Below are 21727 nucleotides of genomic sequence, written 5' to 3' on the forward strand. Positions count from 1 at the left end.
TTTTCTGCCCCCAGACAAGAGAACACCCGAGAGTTTTCTCCTTTTTCTTTTCTCTTGCCTCAGACGCAGTCTTTCTTAATGTGAAATAAAATTTTTTGTTGTTCTGTTATAAAAAGAGGTGTTGTTTAATTACTCTGTGCCTTTTTTATTCATTAATCTTTTATTAGGGGGTTTTGTGCACTCACGCATAAAACTACCTTTCAGTAAAGGAAGGTCACTTCCTTTACAGCAGTCTTGGCAAGGTCTTCTAATTCATGTTGTCTATGAACGATTGGCTCAGAAAGCCCAAAAGAATCTCAACTGAGATGGGCAAAAAGTGTCAACATGGAAGTTTTAATCTCTGTTGAACAACAGAAACCTGTGTCATCAAGTGATGCAGCATCGAGATCCCAATCACATCCGTTACCAGACGAATACAGTATTACATACTCATAGTTCACAAGCCTATGCATGGTATATTGGAAGAAAGAGCCGTAGTCTAGAAAAAGATTGTGGTGGAGCTCCTGTGGGATTTAAAATCGCCTTAGGCAAGGTCCTTTTTCATTCCTCCCTATTTCCTTTTTCTCACAGAAGAGACATTATAAATCTATCCATGCTCTATTGTTATCTTATACGGCAGGTGTTTGGTTGAACTTTTATCTATGGCATCTCTCTACAAACCATTCACAGCAAACACTCGTCTAACTACAACCATTGTCAACAATTTTCCTTATTATCTATCTGCCTACAACTAAACAAAAATTCCATGAGCAAAGTTTCTTTCCTAGAACTTCCTGTCCGTGGAACACAATACTATGGGGCTGATTCCCAGCTGACTATACCATAATCATTTTCAAGTCTAATGCAAACAAGTTATTGATTAACCGTCCTCTTAAATAATCAAATTCTACTCAAGTTCTACTATTACTGATCATGGTGTAAACATTATTTTTGGCGGGAGAGATGCCGTGTGTTAAAAATCTCTCGTCAACTCATTTTTAAATCTTTTTATTTTTACTTCAAAATTGTTAAATCAATCATTAAGAAAAAAGTAATTAATAATGAAATTTATTAATTTATTTTATCGAAAACTCCTCTACCGTTTATCAAGAATCTTTTATATTTAATTTTTTTTTTGTTTATCGTTTTGTTTTTTGAAGGGAGATATAGTTTTTAAACCCCCCCCTCTCTATATATATATTATGTGTAAAAAGTATTAAATTTATTTTCTTTTGGAGGGTGGGGGCTCTTTTTAAAACTAAATCTCCCTCAGTATCTTCTTTAATTTTCTATTTTTTTAGTGATTATCAAGACCCCTAAGATGTGATTCCCTCATGTCCGACATTATTTCTTGTTCTCACAAAACACTCAATGCTACTTTTTTTTTACTGAATAAACACTTCAAAATGAATTAAACCACTAACAACTTAGCCAGCTAGGTAGAAAAATCGATTTTGCCCTTTTAAAAACAACAGTAAATAAGTATAAATATTTTAAAAGATATTATGCAGTCTGTAGTTTTCGTTTTGAACAGAATAAATGCTTTAAAATAAGTGAACCCACTAACAACTTAGCTAGTTAGGTAGAAAACGAACACTTAGAAAATCGGTTTTATTTTTTTTTTAAACAGTAAACAAGTCAAAATATTCTTTTAAAATATTAGTATAGTCTCTTTTAAAAACAATATCTCCTTCAAGAACGCTCATAAAATGTGTTTTCAATCGATATTTATTCAATAGGGGACCAGTTTTCCTACTTAGCAAAAATGGATGAGTTTCTGGGGACGATTTTTCCTAAATTCAGTTTTCCAGGCACCAAAACTACTATGAGAAATCTTTCTTACCGTTTTTTGCTCCTTGAACAGTGGCAACACAAGACAATCACAACAAAGGCCTACCTTTAAAATTCAATACAAATGTTATTGATCCTCAGTAGCCAAAAAAGGGATGCCCATCTTTTGTCTCTGTAAACAAAGCTGTTAACAACCTCGTAAGCTAATAATCTTTGATTCTTCAACAGGAGCTGGAAACAGGTTCATTCTGTTCTCAAAGATAAGAGTTTGCAGCCATAGAAGGGGTAGATAAGATGCCTTCTGATGTAAAGGATCCAATATTCGCACTGACAGCATAATGCAGAAGTCTATGAAAATGTTAGTTTGTTAATTATACCAATGAAAGTCTTTTGATGGACTTAATGAAGATGTGCCTATATTTAGACATGAAATAAATTGTTTCACGTCTCTAGTGGACTTATGATAATGTGCCTTATTATTTAGGCATAAGATAAACTGTCTCAAAGAAATGAAAGTTAGAGGCCCATGCCTTCTGCGGGAGGTGCGTTTTAATGTCCTTCTTCTAGGATTCGGCTGTTTGATGTGTTTGGAAGGGATTCTGCACGTCGGTCCAGTCCAGGATCTTTGCTGGAACTGAGAAGCAAACACAAAATGGCTGAGAAAGCGCAACCCTCCGCAGAGAATAAAATAGACTAATCTGATTGCTTCAAAACAATAAAATGGGAACCATGATGTAATTGTCAAATTTCTGACACTACAGTCTAAAAACCCCAACATTTCAGTTATTTCATTTTATTATTAACATATTCAAAACAGGTACAGAGTAGTTAAAAATTAGAACATTATTAGTTGTTGTCATCGGCAGTTGAGTTGTTTGCTTTTTTTTTTTCTTTCTTTCTTGCTGGGCTGTACAGTTGACTTGTTAATTTGTTTCATTAAAATTTGCATTCCGTTCTATTTTTTACATCCATTCATGGACAACATCTTGCAAAAGACTTTAGAGTAAAATCCCTTCAAAATGTATCGAGGTTATATGAGAAAATAAGCTGCGTACGCATTACAAATGTTTCTTTTCTATTTCTTATGATATACATTAGTACATTAGAGGTGATTTCGAGTTAAAGGTTCATTTACTGTGCCCATCTAGAGTAGAGAAACTCATGATTAAAATGTGTAGGTCTCGTTTAAATAGCTAATAAAGAATATGAAATATGGTCAACACTCAGTAGTCGACAGGTGATCAAAAAGTCAGATCAAGCGTACCGGAAAACGAAATGATGTTGGAATTTTTTTTGTACCAATAATAGTGCATCTCCCCTGTATACATTTATTATATTTTTGTTCTGGTTCTTATATTTGATTTTCCGTATTTCGTATCTTTTATGATTCTTAGTTTTGTATATTTTGGGTTCGTACGAAACTCCCTTTAATTTAAAGAAAATGAGCAATGCTAGCTCCTTGATGACGTCATGACCCCAGCGTGTAATTTGGCCTCTTTTGGATTCCAGCGACGTGGATATTGGACGTGGTTTCATTGCCCGGTGCAGATATGGAATTTTGATGAGCCCTCCTTCAAAGAACAATGCCCGGCAACAGAACACTGGGACGCGATGAAGCAAACTTCTGAAGACTTTATTTATATGGCTATGGTTAGCACGTATTTGGAGGGAGTGTAATTTTTTAAAAGACTTTAAATTAAGAAAAGAAAAAGGCACATGCTTGATTGCCATCAATTTGTGTTACGTTTCTAAAATTTATTGCATATGAGAGAGAGATTAGGAACTCGTCCATTGATACGACATTTTCAATATAAGAACCAGCGTTTTTTTTTTTTTTTCGTTGTTACTTTAGCGTTCATTGTTTTTGTATTTAACGCCTGCAAAGGGAAAAATTTGCAACCAAATTCATTGTAAATAAAATCTCTTCGTTTTAAAACAAGACCTTTATATTTTATTCTTTACTCCTCCCCCTTTTTATTCCACCCTTTTATTTATTTTATTTGTTTTTGCAGGCTAGTTATTTTCGCATCAAATTTATCTGAAAGAGGATAAATTTCCGACATTTTGCGAATTTTTTGTTCCCTCATTTGAAACACTTTGAAAATTAAGTGTATCCTTTTCTCATCGAGATACGTTTTAATTCACTTTCTGTAAAAGCATTTTGCAAATTTGTTGCTTTTATTTGAAGGCATTTTGTAAGTTTTCTTCCGTTATTTAAAGGTATTTTCCAAATTTTTGTCCCTTTATTGTACAGTAGTTTGGAAATTTTCTGCTTTTATTTAAACGCATTTTACAAATTTACTGTTCCCTTATTTCAGAATGCTTTTCAAATTAAGGGGTCTGTTATTTCGAACAGATTTAGCAAACTAAGTTACTATTCGTACTGTATGATATGATACGCGTGCCTTCCCCCTTCCTATTTCGAGAAACGTGTTTAATTCTCTTTCTGGTAGGTCGGTAAGAGGGGTTTAACTTTATCGCATCAGCCCACCTTCTTGGCCCTTCCTTACCTCCCCGTGCCTCACGCCTGTATTTAGAACTGGTCTGTATAGATATTTCAACTACTAATTTCCCTTCCCACATTAAGTTGTAATTTAGTGCGTATCTTAACGTCCCCTTAAAAGATTTGATGACTACTATCGCCATTGAGTTAAGGAGACTTGTAATTCTATGTGTTTTGAACATTCGACAAACTAAAAATTCCCAAATTTAACATAGTACGTCTGTACAGAGATTAGAATGTTATATTTAGTTTATTTCTGAATTTATCATTTTTATGTATGTCTAATGTCATTATTTTATTCTATCTAATATATTTTATGTACGTCCAGTAATGCGCACTATTTTTCGCATATATTTTTCCTAATAAAAAGAGATAAGCAGTATATACCTTACATTTTCTATCTTTTAGAATTGAAGTTGTAACATTCGTAACCCCCTTTCGGAATATAATTTACATTTTACTTGCATTAGTTGAAATTCCACGGATATTGCGGTTTACGTTGGGAGAAACTATAGCATTTACTGCCCCTAGTCAGCGAAAGAAGATCCTGCTAGACTGAGGTAATTTGATTTTTCGTACTAATCCAACATGTCCGATATTTTTTGGAAGCTGGATTTTCCCCACTTTACGAACCGACTTTTATTTAACTATGCCCTCGTGGGGAGCCAAGTAAATAGAGATGCTGTGTCCAAAACCGGTGTTAGTTGTATGTACGTAATTTTGCCCAATATATTAAAAAAAAAAGGAATAAGTATATATCTAACTATTTTGATTTATAATGAACACGTGCATTCTCTTGTGAATTAACCGAACGATATTATTACAAATATTATATTATGCGTTAAAGTCTCCTTTACCTAAAACTTGTTGAATTCGCATGTGTGCGATTACTTTCGTATTTTATTGTAGAAAAGGTGCAGATATTTATGATAATTTTCAATAGCGAGTTCATACCCATTTGCTTACCGGACTGTGTTATACTAAGAGTTTGTGAAAAAAACAGTTCCCTTTTCTTCGCCCTAGCCCGTATTTGCATTTGGTTATTTGGATTCCTTTGAAGATACACATGTGACATTAGTGGCATGTACCCTCCACCGACGTAGTTGTATATTTAAACTCTCTTCCCACTCTTTTCCTAGGTTGCATTGCAGTGAGGATATTACTATAAAGAGTGTTAAACGTTATTCTTCATTTTCCAGTCAATTAACTTCCATATAGAAGTTTGAATTTTAAATCCACTTAATTTTAATTAGGAGTCATAGTGACCCTTTTAATTTGTAACTGGGGATTGTATCCCTTGATATTTCACTGCTCAATATGTTGTATTGGTCTTGTTTTGTTTGTGCTATGAAGAAGGAATTTTATGCATATACCTATTGTAACCTTTAGGTGTGCATTTTTTTGTGTATTATATATGAACACCTGTTTTTTGTTGCGGTTGCAGAGGGAATTACCAAAACCTTACTTTATGACAATGAAGGCCGATGTTGATGAGTGGTCATCATCGGTAGATAACATAACTGAGTTGTTGGGTGATCATTCCTTGTGTGAGGACATGGACTGTTCACTTGTAGAAGCGGATGCTGTTAATGTTGTAGTGTTCTTGTCCCAGGTTCGATTGATTCTCTCGAAGTTGGCTGATGGTGTGGAGTGTGATTCCTTGTGTAACCCTGTGATATTCAAAACCCCTAAGGAGATGCTTGGCAAGTTATCAACTCCTAAGCCCAAATGTCCAAACTCTGAAGACTATTTGCTGAGTGCTGGCAAGTTTGGCTTGGGAAATACTGCATCGCAGTCTGAAAACTATTGTAAATGCCACTTCAGAGGATCTGTGTAGTCAGGCGCTGAAGTTTGATTTTTCTAGTGGGCAGTTTGCCAGTGATATTTTAAAGAAAAATATCATATTGTGAGTGAGCTTCACAGGTATCATGAATGATACCACTCGTGTCCACAACTTATTAAGTGTGGGCATGAATCACATGAATATTGTGAAATTCATGAAGGGATTTCCATGAGATGTTGGAATTGTTTTGCTCTCTAACAATGTGAGTTCGAAAACTCGCATATGTGATTATTTACCACAATTTTATCAGAATACTGAGAAACTTAGTCATGACAGTGAAATATTACTCAGGTCATGTAGTTCTGACAATAGTCAGTGGTTGAAGGACAGGAGTCAATCCTGTGTGAAAGTGCAAGTTTTGTGCACTTCTTTAAGTGCTAATGTTAGCACTGGGAGAAAAATTCTCCATCAAGGGTATAGGGCAGAAAGTACTATATCCACCTGTCTACTTGTAAAAACCAAGAGGAGAATAGTTTTTGAAGAGTTACATGAACTCAAGTTGGACTGGGGCATCGAGATCCATGTTGAGTGTAACTCGATAAAGAATCCCATGATGGATCCTGTCGAATTTGCTGACTACATGTTGTGTAGTTCAGCTTCTCCGAGTTCCTACGAGAGTGTAGGTTATATTGTGCAGAGATCACTTGCAGGACTTTCATTGTATGAAGTTGCTCCTTCAAGTAGAATGCTTATGTTTTGGAATCATATGAAGGTGTTATCGTGTTTAAATGTTTTTTGAAGATTTGCCTCGATGTAGCTTCCTGCAGTATTGCAAGAGCTATCGAAGTCAAGATCGATTTGTCCTGGGATGCTTCTGAGGCACTCAGGACCATCTTATACTTAGTTAGAAGTGAGTTTTCTGATGCTGAGATGTTTGTTTCAATGCTGAACACAATAAGATTGGATCTCTCCTTGATAGGGGTCTTCCATAAGTATTACATCTCCAGATACCTGGGTGTTTCTGACACCTATACTCAACTTTGTTTGTTTGGCTTTATGTATATAGCTATACAATCGTTTAAAACTGTGATTGCCTTGCATAATTTGTGCAGGATTTGTGTTTCAGTTTTATTTAATTTCACCCAGTTGAAGAACTTATCACAGGATAGGGTTGATTGGATTCGTCCCTCTTGTATGTAGGACAATGGCCGAGTGGTCCTAGACATTGTATCAAAGTTTACAGTTACCCAAAGGTGCCGAGTTCGATGCTGAACGAAGGCAGTGAAAAGTAACATTCAAAACAGAGAATCAGCAACTATGTCCTAGAGCCTAGCTGGAGTCCGAACACGGTACCCCCGTAGTAATAATAAAGGGTTGGGTTCGAGACTCCTAACAAACGGTTCCCCAGTTTGATACAAAACACCTGATGAAGGCCGGAGGGAAAAACGGCCGAAACGTTGTGACTATAACAACCAAGATGAGGAAGTCAGTCTGACAATCTCAATCAATCTACTTATATATATATATATATATATATATATGTTTCAACGGCCTTTAAAGATAATATGAAAGAATGAATTTTTCAAAAATACAGTGAGTGATCACTTTCTTATATAAATTTACGGTAAAATGACCACTCACTTCTGGGCCACATGAATCGATAATAATCAGAAAATTATTTTATTTAAAAAAAAAAAATTAATATTTAGGCGTAAAGGTCAGCCGAATAATCGAGATAAAATTTTAAAGTAAAGTTCGAAAATGACGGCTAAAAATAATTAATTTAGTTTATTTTCAAAGTGAAACTAAACTGTTTATACTTTGACGTAATAGAAGTGTTCTTTTCCTGGAATTCATAACAGCTGGATTGTTTCGTTTTGCAGTTCGTAAGTTTACTTAAAGGTTAGTAAACGTTATTATTATTTTCTTTTTTTCAATCTTTCTCGAAGTTAGGAAAACTAGTGCCCTGAAAACTGGTCCATTATTGAATGAAAGAGGCAGGCTCCATGCATGGAATTTCGTTTTGCAGTTTACTTAACGGTTAGTAAAAATTCTTTTTTTTTTTTTTTTTTTTTCAATCTATTGATTGAAATTAATTAAAACCACAAAAGAGAATACAGGTTTGTATTATTGTTTTTTCGAATCTATGTGTGACGTGACACGGATTCGAAAAAGTTGTCAAAAAACAAATATATAACAAATAAATGTTTATCAACACCAACCTGACTGGATAAAATTTTTTAGTGTTTTTAATGTAACATGTTTATTCAGCTCGAAAAACATACAGTGTTTATACAAAAAAACTGTTAGAAACTCGCTCAAATGTTACCGTGAAGCTGACATATATTCGGGGGGGGGGGGGGGGTAACAGTATTTTGTGTAATTTTTTAATCAACTCATTTTCCCAAACTTACCGTGTTCAACAGAGTCCAGCGCCATTTTAAATTTTCCAATACATCGGTAAACAGTTTTTCGATCTGAATAAACATGTTTCATTAAATAAAAACACTAAAAAATTATGCAGTTAGGTAGAAAAGTAACTTATCTTACCCTTGATAACATTTATTTGTTATATATTTGGGTAAATTTATACAAATACCGTGACAGCGAATTAGTAGAAAAAAATGTACCCTAACCCTAACCCAGTTTTCAGATTCGTGTTCAGCACACCGAAACGTAACAGAATACTACGTAAAAGATTTTACTAATTCGCTGTCACGGTGTTTGTATAATAATACCTATATTTGTTTTTTGACAACTTTTTCGAATCTATGGGTATAGTAATACAAACCCGAATTTTCTAAGTGTTCGTTTTCTACTTAGCTTTGTAACTTTTTAGTGGTTCTACTTATTTTAAAGAGTTTGTTTAGTTAAAAAAAAAAAAAAAAAAAAAAAATTAATGTCGAGTGATACTTTTGAACAAAAAATGTCCGACATGAGAGGATCTCAGGAGGATCACGTCGTAGGAGGGTTGAATCCAATTTTAGCGTTACAAATTCCAGAGAATTTTTTGAGGATCGGCACTATTGCTAAACGAATTATTTTGCGCTAAATAGTATTTTTTGTTTAAAAAAAAATAACCATTGTAAGCATAGAACAAAATATCGAAGCCGGTGATTTTGTTTACTTTGTCGCCATCATCGAAATTGAAAATAAAAATGTCCGCTCCTTGTGTTCTTCATAAAATCATCTTTTAATCTGATTGGTCAATTTTTTTCTTCGAGAGTAACACCTGCCCTTTCTTTTTTTTTTGGGGGGGGGGGGGATTTCACTTTATTTAAAATAAAGTAAAACAAACGAGAAAATTATTAAACAAGATTTAGTTTTTTTCCCTTCAATGTGCATTAATATTACGCTTTTCTCGAAACTTATTTTACCGAATCCGTACAAATGTAAAATAAATGTTTGGTACTTATACAGTTTAGTGACGACATTAAAAAATGGAAATATTAAAAAAAAAAATTGGCACTTTTTACTGAGTGTGGACCCAAGCAAAAATTTCTTTTTTGCTTAAGTACGCATGCGCGCAATCGTAAGTCTGCGGCCAAAAAAAAAAAAGGCCAAATACACATTGACCTCAACAGCGATTTTCTGTAGATGTACCAACAAGTTGAGATTTTTTTTTATCCAAAAAGTGAAAGAAATGTGAAATGAAATTTTTACAAGTCAAATTTTATCTTAAACAATATACCACTGACTGCGATATATGCAGCAACACATTGTCAAAAGCGTCTTTGCCACTTTTTCCGTAAACCTCCCTCCATAAAAATTCGTCCAAATGGGACTCCACTGTACTGGAGTGCACCCCCATCATTGTTTTGAATTTCGTTTTTGCGTTCTTCCAAAAACATTCCACGTTGTTGGTGTGCACGCCTGATACTGGATCGACGAAGTGTTGAGAATGGTTCACTTGTTTGTGGATACCTGGGGTGGACATTTATCTGGTCAATTGGAGTATATGCTCTCCAACTGTCGGAATGTATGGTAGTTCCTGGTTTTATGTATTTTTTTATCAGTGGTATCAAGGTGTCGGAGGAGCGATCACTGACAAAAACCAAAAATCCGATTTTATCCTCTGTATCCCACCCACCGAAAACCCACCTTTGCTCTGGTACTCTACCGCGGTTATATTTCCGTTTACAGATCAAAGACTCATCAATTTGTACCACGTGGCCAGGTCCACTAGCAGTATCAGAATTTTTGTAGGAATTTTTGACACCCCTAACACGAAACTGCGAATACAATATAAAAATCTCGTAATTTCTCTGTTAAAAGTGAGTTATTTATTTTCTTTATGGATTATACTTCCAAAATAAACTATTACAGTTGTTTTAAAAGTAATAGAAATATTTTTTTTTTAAAAACAGTAATGAATATTCCGAACTCAATATTTTTCAATTTTTAAACTTTAAAAATCTATCAAAATTTTTCTATTGATTCTATTTTTACGATATTTTCAGGGTCAATGTGAAATTTTATGTTCTTTCCAATAAACCGAATATAATATTTTAGACAAACGTTTTTTTTTTAAATTCACGCCCCCCCCCCCCAAGTGTCACCCATTTTGAAATGTCTATTAAAAAGTAAATAATTAGTTTATGTCGGGGAGTTTTATATATCACAAATTGAAGAGAAAAGGTCAATAAATAATATATTCAAATTTAAAACAAAAAAAAAATCGCTTTTTTAGAAATTCACCTGTAAAGTCCGAAGTTTAAAACCTTATTTTATAAGAACACAGTTTTTTTTGTCTTTTTTTTTTTTTTTTTTTAATGAAACCTTGGTCCTTGCTCCTTTAATTGAAAAAATAATTAGGGCTTGAATTACATTTTTCGAGGAGTTATAAGCTTGGAAAGACAGGGGGTGGAATAATTCACGCCTCTCATTTTGAAATGTCTATAAAAAAGTAAATAATTAATTATGTCGGGGGGTTTTATATATCACAAATTGAAGAGAAAAGGTCAATAAATAATATATTCACATTTAAAACAAAAAAAAAATCGCTTTTTTAGAAATTTACCTGTAAAGTCCGAAGTTTAAAACCTTTTTTTTTAAAAAAAAAACACATTGTTTTTTTTTGTTTGTTTTTTTTTTTAATAAAACCTTGGTCCTTGCTCCTTTAATTGAAAAAAAAAAAATTAGGGCTTGAATTACATTTTTCGAGGAGGGATAAGCTTGGAAAGATGGGGTGGAATTATTCACTATTTTCACGAAATGGGTTCATCTTCATCACCATATGATGGCTTGTGGCGTCGCGTAAATACTGGTACCATGAACAAATGGTCTTCCCGCTTACCTCGCACATGTCAGAGGCGACAACACCAGTTATCTGTCTAGGCCAGACATATGCTATTCGGATGAATTCTTGCAATGTTATTTTGGAGTCTTGCAAAAATGAACCCTTTTTTATCGATGCCTTCTGGTTCTTATGGGCTTTGCATCGGAAAACTTTAGTGTCGCGATTTTTGATAAGAGACATCTCCTGTTGACAAACACTGCATACCATTTTTTCTACTGCATACCATTTTTTCTGCAAGGATTTTCCTCTCTTTGAGGAAAGTATAAGCGGAGTCAAAATCTTTCGTCCACTCAAAGAGTTGTGTGAGCATTTTTCGAAATGTGAAATAAACTTTTTAAAAGTGATAGAAATGTGAAATGAAATGTTTATAAGTTTAAAAGTCAAATGTAGTTTCAAAAGTGAAAGGAATGTGAAATGATATTTTTTAAGTGAAAGAAATGTGAAATGAAATTTTTAAAAGTCAAATTTGGAGTCTTGAAAAAAGTTCCGAGAGATAAAATCGCTGTTGAGGTCAATGTGTATTTGACTGCACTTCCGGTTTTTTGGCCTTTTTTTTTTCCGCAGACTTACAATGGGTACTTGTGCAGTTTGGCCACCACGAGGAATACAAACTTAAAATATATTAAACTGTTTCTTCTTCATTAAATTGATAGATGAAGTATAGTTAATCCCCACCTACCTCATGTTAAATAACACAAAAGTAAACTTTGTGACACAACAGAAAATAAGCTTTTAATTTATAGCTTTAGCAGTATTTGGCGAGTTCCGAGAGATAAAATCGCTGTTGAGGTCAATGTGTTCAATGTGTATTTGACTTTTTTTTTGGCCTTTTTTGTTTTTTGGCCGCAGACTTACGATTGCGCGCATACGTACTTAAGCAAAAAAAAATTTTTGCTTGGGTCCACACTCAGTAAAAAGGCCAAAAATTTATTGTACGTAACTGTTATAGACTGAAGTTCTCCAGAAAAAAATTTCACTTCATTTGATCAAGTAGTTTTTTTTTTTCACATCGAAAAACAATTATTTATCACGGCTACGTGCTACGACGCTACGTCAACGTGGCCATTTTGGAAATGTTATTGCAGCGCCCAGGAATTCCCCAAGGGCAGGTAACTGCCGTGCATAGCAGAATACCTCCATTTTAGGCCAATCTAGCCCTTTTTTCCCCCACCAGAATGAGATTTTTTTTTTTTTTTTTTTTTTGCAAAGACAGATGCCATTTTTGGGGTGTTTTTTTTTTGTTTTTTTTTAATTTGTAACAAAAGTAAATAAACGAAATTTCGAAATTTTCGAATTTAAAATTTTGTTTCGAAGTTATCCATGCGTGTCCAACTGCGCATGTTTCAAAAATAATCTCGTATAAAAATTTAATTCTTTGCATTCTTCAATTTTTTTGCATATTCAATAGTATTATTTAAAAAAAAAAAAAAAAACGCAAAAAAATTGCAGATTTAAAAAAAAAAAACGAAAAAAAAAAAACGGAAAAAAATTGCAGATGCGTTGTGCGCATCTGTCGAGAAAAAAAAAGGCTAGATTGAGAAATTTGGCCTAAAATGGAGGTATTCTGCTAGGTACATTTCCAAAATGGCCACGTTGACGTCGTCGTGATAAATAATTGTTTTTCGCTGTAAAAAAAAAAAACTACTTGATCAAATGAAGTGAAATTTTTTTTCGGAGAACTTCAGTCTATAACAATTACGTACATTAAAATTTTTTTTCAATATTTCCATTTTTTAATGTCGTCACTAAACTGTATAAGTACCAAATGTTTAATAATGTCTGTTTTATTTTATTTTGTTCAAATCTTGTTTAATAAACTTTTTCGTTTGTTTTATTTTATTTTAAATAAAAGGAAAATTCCACCCCCACCCCCAATTGAAGGGGAAAAAAACAAATCCTGTTTAATAATATTTTGGTTTAAGTGAAAATCCGTCTCTTCCCCCCCCCCCAAAAAAAAGAAAGGGTAGGTCACTCTCAAAGAAAAAAATTGACCAATTTTCGGAAAAAAAAATCAAGCTACCGGAAGTGGATACGTTGATTATGTAACGAAACCGAACGGAAGACACGAAAGAAAAAAAAAACGAAACCATATATTTATTTAAAAAAATTACTTTAGTTTTTAACACTTCTTGTGTTATTACGAAGCAAAAAAAAAAACAAAAAAAAAAACACTTCTTGTATTATCAAATAATAAAATAAATATTTTTAGAAAAACAATTTAGTTTTAACATTTTTTTTATTAATTTTTGTAGAAATTTTTCACACCCCTAACACGAAACTGCGAATAAAATATTTAAAAAAAACTCGTAATTTCTCTTTTAAAAGTGGGTTGTTTATTTTCTTTATGGATTATACTTCCAAAATAAACTATTAAAGTTGTATAAAAAGTAATAGAAATATTATTTTTTTATTTAAAAAAAAAAAAAAACTAATGAAATTAATTGAATTTTACGAGTTCAGTATTTTTCAATTTTAAAAATTTAAAAATCTATCAAAATTTTTCTATTGATTCTATTTTTACGATATTTTCAGGATCAATGTGAAATTTTATACTTTTTCCAATAAACCGAATATAATATTTTAGACAAACGTTTTTTTTTTTTTTAATTCACGCGCCCCCCCCCCCCCCCGATTTTGAAATGTCTATTAAAAGTAAATAATTAATTTACTCACCAAAGTTTTATGTCTCACAAATTGAAGATAAATGATCAATAAATAATATATTCAAATTTAAAACAAAAAAAAAGAAGTTTTTTTAGAAATTACAAGGTCCAAAGTTTAAAACTTTTTTTTAAAAATCACATTGTTTTTTTTTTTTAATAAAACCTTGGTCCTTGCTCCTTCAATTGAAAAAAAAAAGGGTTTGAATTACATTTTTCGAGTAGTTATAAGCTTGGAAAGACGGGGTCGAATTATTCAATATTTTTCACAAAGTTTCTAACACACCCAGCGGAAAGCGGCCATCTTTTCTTGGTGTATTTCACTAAACTGTCGTCAATTGGCGCTTCTTGGTCAAAAAACATTTAAATTATTAATTTGTGGTTGACCCTTAAAAGTTGCTTTAATTCAAAAAAATGTTTCATTCAAATTATTTATTTGTTGAAAAAAAAAGGTAAATGTGTAACGGCGTAAATTATTTGACAGCCAAAAGGTTATAAAAAGTATTTATTTTTATATAAAACACATTATCAGACCCTAAGACTGAAATATAACCAGAAATATTTTAATTTTTATTATTTGTTTCATCATTTTTATTAGACTAACTGTACAACATTCGAGGCCACCATATTGCTTTTTAAAATTTGGCCTTTCTAAGGTTTGAAAGAGTGGCTTTTTTAAGGTCAAATTTGGCCTTTTTTAAGCCTTTCCATGAACCACGTTTTTGGCCTCCATATATTTTTTGTAATGAAAGAGTGTAAAAAAAGCCAAATTTGGCCTTAAAAAGGCTAATCTGTCAAACCTTGTAAAAGTCAAATTTTAAAAGCAATACAGACAGCGCCCTCGAATGTCATACATTTAATCTAATTATAAAAAAAAGTAGTTACCTCCCTTTGTTCAACTAATTATATCGACCACTTCTCCTTTCTGAAAGCCCTATTTTGATTGGCTAGGATGAAGCTCCTTGGCCAATCAACAAACATTTAATATAAGCAGAATTCTGGAAAAACAGATTCGCCCTCTTTTTGAATCAATCATCGGCCTATAGACAACTATGGAAAATCTCTCCTAAATTTGCCGCCGAATTTTGATTGAACTTTTTCAGGGAGCCGTCCAAGACTTTTGGACGATAAAGAACTTTTTATTGGACTTCTAAAGCCGCAAACACAATTAGTTTTGCAAGAACCTTTTCTTTGTAATATTTTCAATTTAATATACATAATTTTCTCCAATTCTTGTGTGAGTTCAGCAATCTTTATTTCTGTATTTCCCACTTCCTACTTCAACAAGACACCAGCTCCCGGCAATCGCCATATTTTGCAAAACTAAATAACGTTTAGCAGCTTGTTGTGAAGAAAAAAAAATAAAAGGGAAGAGAAGATTTGAACTCCTGAGGATATTTGCAAGGAAAATGGAAAAAGGAATACCATGAGAAGTCCCTCTTAAAAAAAAAAAAAAAAATAAAAATTTATTTCGTTTCCAAAAAAAAAACGAACAAATAGTAATTCTGCCTTTGTTAAAGGTTTAAAATTCAATGAACATTTTAAAGAAAAAAAAAAATTTATTTCGTTTCCAAAAAAAAAACGAACAAATAGTATTTCTGCCTTTGTTAAAGGTTTAAAATTCAATGAACATTTTAAAGGAAAAAAAAAATTATTTCGCTTCCAAAAAAAAAAAAAACGAACAAATAATATTTCTGCCTTTGTTAAAGGTTTAAAATTCAATGAACATTTTAAAAGAAAAAAAAAATTTATTTCGTTTCCAAAAAAAAAAAACGAACAAATAATATAATATTTCCTGTTGTATTATTAAAAGTTTGAAACTTTCTACCGACTGAAGTTCGCGTAAAGCAGGCATCATTCGTTCAAGAGCGTGGCGTCATACATACGAATGTAAATAAACATGGCCTCCTTATATAAGGGCGATAACTCCACTTATGCAAACTTCCGTCCAAGGGCCATAACTACATTTATGCTAAGTTCCGTCCAAGGGCCATAACTCTTCTCGGCCTATCCACAGACATTATCAACAATACTCCCACAAAATTTAACTTATTTTTAAAAAAAAAACAACTTAAAACCATCATCCTTTCCCAAAACAAAACAACTGTAAAATGGATGATTTCCGGACCTTGAAGGGTGTTAGGGCGCTCATGGACTCCAGAAACGTGTTAAAGGAAGATATTTCCCTTAACACGGACATGTTGGAAGAACGCGAAGGTTTGAGAAAAAAAACCTTCCAGGAGGAAGAAGCTATAATTAAGGAGTTGCAGATTGAGGTCCGCTCCTTAAATGATAAAATTAAAGGGCTGTGTATAAAAGCAGAACTTGATTTAAGGGAGTGTGGATTTGTTGAGGAGCAAAGGAGGGAAATTGGCTTTCGAGCTAATATTAATGATCGCCTTGCCGACATTGAAAACTCTATTGAAAACCCCACCACATCACGGAAAAATGAACCTACCTCTGTACCTTTGCTTTCTGTCCCCAAGTTGCAGTGTGCCACCTTTAGTGGAATCAATCCTTCCAAATTTGAATGTAAAAATTTTATTGCTCAATTCAAAAACTGTACTGAGTCTATTGATTCCGGCAGGGCAAAATTAGCCTTATTGAAAGGGTATTTGAGTGACTATGCCTTGCAATTGGTTTCCCATCTGACCTTGGAGGATGGTAATTACGATGTAGCGGTGGATTTGCTGACCAAGGAATTCCTGGATGTCCCCTTTATAATAAGTGAGATCTTCAAGCAGATCATTTCTACTTCTCCTCAATATGACCCTGAATTTGTGGCTGTGAAGCGATACCTTGCTGAGGTGAGAGCGGATTTATCCGAATTGAGGACTTCATATCTGATAGATTTTTTTGAGGAGAACTCCCCCGGATTTTTGCTGGTCAGCCATATTATATACGAAAAGTTGCCAGTTGCCTTGAGAAGGGAAATTAACCACAGAGTGGGCACGAGTTACCCGTCTCTAACACAAATTTTTGAAAATTACAATGAGGCAGTTCGTGCTCTGTCTCGAAATAAAAAACTTTTTCGGGTTACGGAAAACCCCTCGAAGAATGATAAAGGGCAGGTCAAGACCTATGAAAAAAAGAATGGTGATGCTGCTCTACAGAATTTCACTACAAGCTCTTCTGGGGTATATTGCAAACTTTGCACATCACGTGGCCACACTATGCTAAAATGCACCAAGTTTGCATCTTATGAAGCCAGAGTTGAGAGGTGCAAGCAACTGAAACTGTGTACAGGATGTTCCAGCTTAAAACATAAAAGTGAGAATTGTCCTGGACTCCAGAGCAAATCACCCCTCACGTGCAGCTTATGCCTTTCAAAGGCGCATATTGCACCCCTGTGCAACACTAAGAGAGTGGTTTCTCTATTCTCTCACGTTTATGAAAACGAAATCATATTGCCTGTTGTAGCTATTTCTTTAAATTATGGATCTGAGAAAGCTACTATTAACTGCCTATTGGACACAGGGAGTCAGCGTTCATATTTTTCTAAGAAAATATTAAAGGAACTGAAGTATCCTGAGGGAAATTCTGATCCAACCGATTATCAAATGAAGACCTATGCGGGTGTGACTATGAAGCGATTTGAACAGGTTATCTTGAACGTTACCGTGGGAAAGGGGAAACAACTCCCTATTCCTGTTTTAATCGATGATGGATTCAGTATGCAGTTTGAGTTCGCCAGCTTTGGCCAAGTGAAGTCCAACCTGAATGAGTTGAAACACAGATTGGCATTTTCAAATGAAAAACAGGGTGATTCCATAACAATTCAGGGTATCCTGGGAGTTGACATATTTCAGTTCATGGAGGGTTCCAGAATCATTAAATGTATGAATGGACAGGCCTGGGATTTGCCTCAAGGGATTGCCCCATTTGGTAATGTACAACACTTTTTGTATCCTCATCAAGTCAGTCCTGTGAGATGTGGAATTTCCAAAACAATTGTCAATTATCATACGACAATATCCAAATATGCCCATTGCCCTGAACGACAGTTGAATTTGGCCTTTTTTAAGCCTTTCCATGAACCACGTTTTTGTCCTCCATATATTTTTTGTAATGAAAGCGTAAAAAAAGCCAAATTTGGCCTTAAAAAGGCTAATCTGTCAAACCTTGTAAAAGTCAAATTTTAAAAGCAATACAGACAGCGCCCTCGAATGTCATACATTTAATCTAATTATAAAAAAAAGTAGTTACCTCCCTTTGTTCAACTAATTATATCGACCACTTCTCCTTTCTGAAAGCCCTATTTTGATTGGCTAGGATGAAGCTCCTTGGCCAATCAACAAACATTTAATATAAGCAGAATTCTGGAAAAACAGATTCGCCCTCTTTTTGAATCAATCGTCGGCCTATAGACAACTATGGAAAATCTCTCCTAAATTTGCCGCCGAATTTTGATTGAACTTTTTCAGGGAGCCGTCCAAGACTTTTGGACGATAAAGAACTTTTTATTGGACTTCTAAAGCCGCAAACACAATTAGTTTTGCAAGAACCTTTTCTTTGTAATATTTTCAATTTAATATACATAATTTTCTCCAATTCTTGTGTGAGTTCAGCAATCTTTATTTCTGTATTTCCCACTTCCTACTTCAACAAGACACCAGCTCCCGGCAATCGCCATATAATAAGTGATGAAAAAATAGTAAAAATGAACTTTTTTTTCTGATTTTATTTCAGGCTTTTGGGTCGAATAATGTGTTTTATATAAAAATAAGGCAAATGTGTATTTCAGCGGTGTAAATTATTTGACAGACAAAAATTTATAAAAATAGTTTATTTTTATATAAAACACATTATTAGACCCTAGGGCTGAAATAAAACCCGAAAAAATTTAATTTTATTATTTTTTCAACATTTTTTATTAGATTAAACAGACAGACATTATTAGACAAAAACGGAGGCCACGATCTTGTTTTAAAATTTTGGCCTTTCTAAGGCTTGCCAGATTGGCCTTTTTGAGGCCAAATTTGACCTTTTTTTACGCTCTTCCATGCAAGAGCATAAAAAAGTCAAATTTGGTCTCAAAAGGGCCAATCTGGCAATCCTTACAAAGGCTAAATTTTCAAAACAAGGTGACGGCCTCTGTTGTACATTTAGTGTAATAAAAATGTTGAAAAAAATAAAAATTACATTTTTTTCAGGTTTCATTTCAGCCTTTGTGTCTAATAATGTGTTTTGTGAGATTTCTCTCACAAGGTTTTTGCCCCTGGTGACCCTGATAATAGACTATAAGAATTTATTTTGACGTTTTGTCCATACAACTCGGACACACCCACTCATCTATGGTATCCCGCTGGTCAAATCCAACACAACTGAAATGATACCAATTATCGCATGAGTCGCAATGCACCATAAGTGCTGTTCCATCATTGGCGATCCAACATGTAGGGCAGAAGAAAGGGCCTCCTTCCGTAAATTCTGCTATTTCAGAATCAGAATTGTGTTTTACTTCTAGGGGATAAATATTTTTTAAAGAATGAACTTGAACACACCCGTCCTTCAAAACTGAAACCGAGCGGACCTTATGGTCATTACCAACCAATAATTTTATTACCTTGTCCAAACCCCAGAAAGGTCGGGACTTATTCAGAGATTTGAGATTTTATAAGAACAATTTCACCCTCCGATATCTAGCGCTTGATCTTTAATGTTGGCATCTACTTCTCTAATTGAGAGCAAGTAGTCATTGTGCCAAATACGTCTAAATTCACTGACGAATTCATCCCTCAGTTCAAGGGAATGCAAGAGCGTTTCTGAGGAAAGATCCTCTGAACCACAATTATTGATAAGCAGGCGGGGACAATATCCCGTCTGCAGAAAATGATTGAGGGTCAAAATATGAAGGCTTCTATCTGAAGCTGAAATAAATGTTAGTGGCCTATCAGTTATGGCCTTTTGAACAATAGCTTCCTTGAAGGCATTTATTTTTTCTTTATCAAGAGAGGACAACATTTTTGTTTCATTAATACCCAGGGAGTCTAGGGATAAAACCCTTTCCACTCCACGTTCAATAGCAGAATCGTTGAAAAAGAGTTGAAGTGTATCTTCATAAGTAGCTACAGAATTTAACACGCTATCAATTAAGTAAGAATGGCATGTAGGTATTGCTCTAGTACATGATCAAAGGCCGGTAACTCTTCCTTCACCTTTGCATTGGAATTCAAAAATTTAGACCTCTCACCGAAGGAAATTATGTACTTGGGGAGTTTCCATGCAGAACCTCCCAAACATTTAATTAAACGGAGAATATTTATCCATGGAATAAGGTCTAGGCCAATTATGCCGTGAATAGCAGACCCATTCAATTCAGAGTATCCAGGAAAAAGACGAAAATCCTCTTTAGTCAATTTTGATGTGATCTCATCAAATTTTGATCTCATCAAATTTGTCCACCCGAAATTTTAACTTCAAATCATCTGCAAAAAAGGCAAAAAAAGGAAAGGAACACTGATGTCCCAATTTAAGCGACACTTCCAGCTCCCTATGTTTTAAAAAATTAGTCCCCACAAGAGTATTAACAGGCGTTTCCACCATCCCTGGTTTTAATTTATTCCTGAGACTTAAACGGTCTAGAATTACTTAAGAAAAGAAGGATTTCTGGCTACCCGTATCCAAAAAACAGTAAAAATAGACTGGGCGCCCTTTCACCTTTATTGATATTTTGAGTACAGGAAATATACATTTTTCCTGTCCCGATAATGATGTATGTCCCACAAAGGGTTTGGAACTTTTGAGGCACATAATAGAAAAATGGTTCTTAAAGCCACAAACGGTGCAATGATAAGGAAAACCCTTTATCCCTTTGCAAACAGTCTCAGAGTGCTCACCGAGGCATCTAATACATAATTTAAGTTCTTTGGCTCTTATAATTTTTGAGTCAAAGTCTCGATATTTGGAACAAATTTTAGTCAGGTGATCAGTAACCCTACATAATTTACAAAATTTATTAATCTCACCATTATTAATGAGAGACTTAGAATTATTATTACTCTTTTTTAAATAAATCTGTTTAGGCTTGGAACTCTTTGCTATATTGGATTTTGAATCCGAAGAAGAAGCCAACATTTTTAGCGGGCTATTTTCCCGCCTCAGCACAACTAATGGTGCCAAATTTTGCCTAACTTTTGCCATAAATTCAGCCGCATCTTGACAAATATTGAATCTATCCTCAACTGAGGATTTTATAATTAACTGGTCGAATAAGTCGTCCAGTCCGGACATCCATTTGTGAATATCCAGAGAAAATTTCTTTTTAATTTTCTCATATAATCTTTCTTCCATCCAAGTTAGGGTTGTTGATATTCGAAATTTCTTTGCTTCAACCCAACCAACAAAAAATATAAATGCCCGTTCCCACGTGGAATAATAAAAAAAGCGCAAACTACAAATTATTGTTTTCCGGCAACGTAAAACCGGCAACGTAAAACTATAGTCGTCGAGAAGGAAAAAAATGTTATCTGAAAACCCAAAACTGGCTAATAAAATCTGATTAAGGCGACGATATAAATTTAACGACCGCGTGGTGGACTAAATTTGTAAAAAAAAAAAAAAAAAAAAAATTCTCCAACACAATATGTTAGCAACAGACAACACTTTAAAATCACAACTAATAAAAAGATTTTTTTTTAATAATTGAATATCAAAAATATCTTCGAAGAATTAGAATAATGGAGGCAGAAAAAAGATGTCTTTTTTTTTCA

At 33.9% G+C, this 21727-nt stretch overlaps 1 protein-coding gene and 1 pseudogene across 5 annotated transcripts in view; one reads left to right on the forward strand and one right to left on the reverse strand.

Annotated features, from left to right (window-relative positions):
- Positions 1–7745: 7745 nt before the first annotated feature.
- The window catches only part of LOC145290168 (uncharacterized), a 51253-nt gene continuing 37271 nt past the window's right edge, over positions 7746–21727 (forward strand). For 2 of the 5 annotated variants that reach the window (XM_080136464.1, XM_080136466.1), the window contains exon 1: positions 7751–7958. The gene's annotated coding sequence lies outside the window, so the exon portion shown is untranslated. Of the gene's footprint in view, positions 8097–21727 lie in introns of all 5 variants that reach the window. The other 3 variants (XM_080136467.1, XM_080136468.1, XM_080136465.1) reach the window with 3 other exon arrangements.
- Positions 9300–11562, reverse strand: LOC145303440 (uncharacterized; annotated as a pseudogene).

The sequence above is a fragment of the Euprymna scolopes genome, chromosome 2, assembly GCF_053919585.1.
Source record: "Euprymna scolopes isolate OS-2025 chromosome 2, ASM5391958v1, whole genome shotgun sequence".
In the NCBI taxonomy this organism is placed as follows: Eukaryota; Metazoa; Mollusca; class Cephalopoda; order Sepiida; family Sepiolidae; genus Euprymna; species Euprymna scolopes.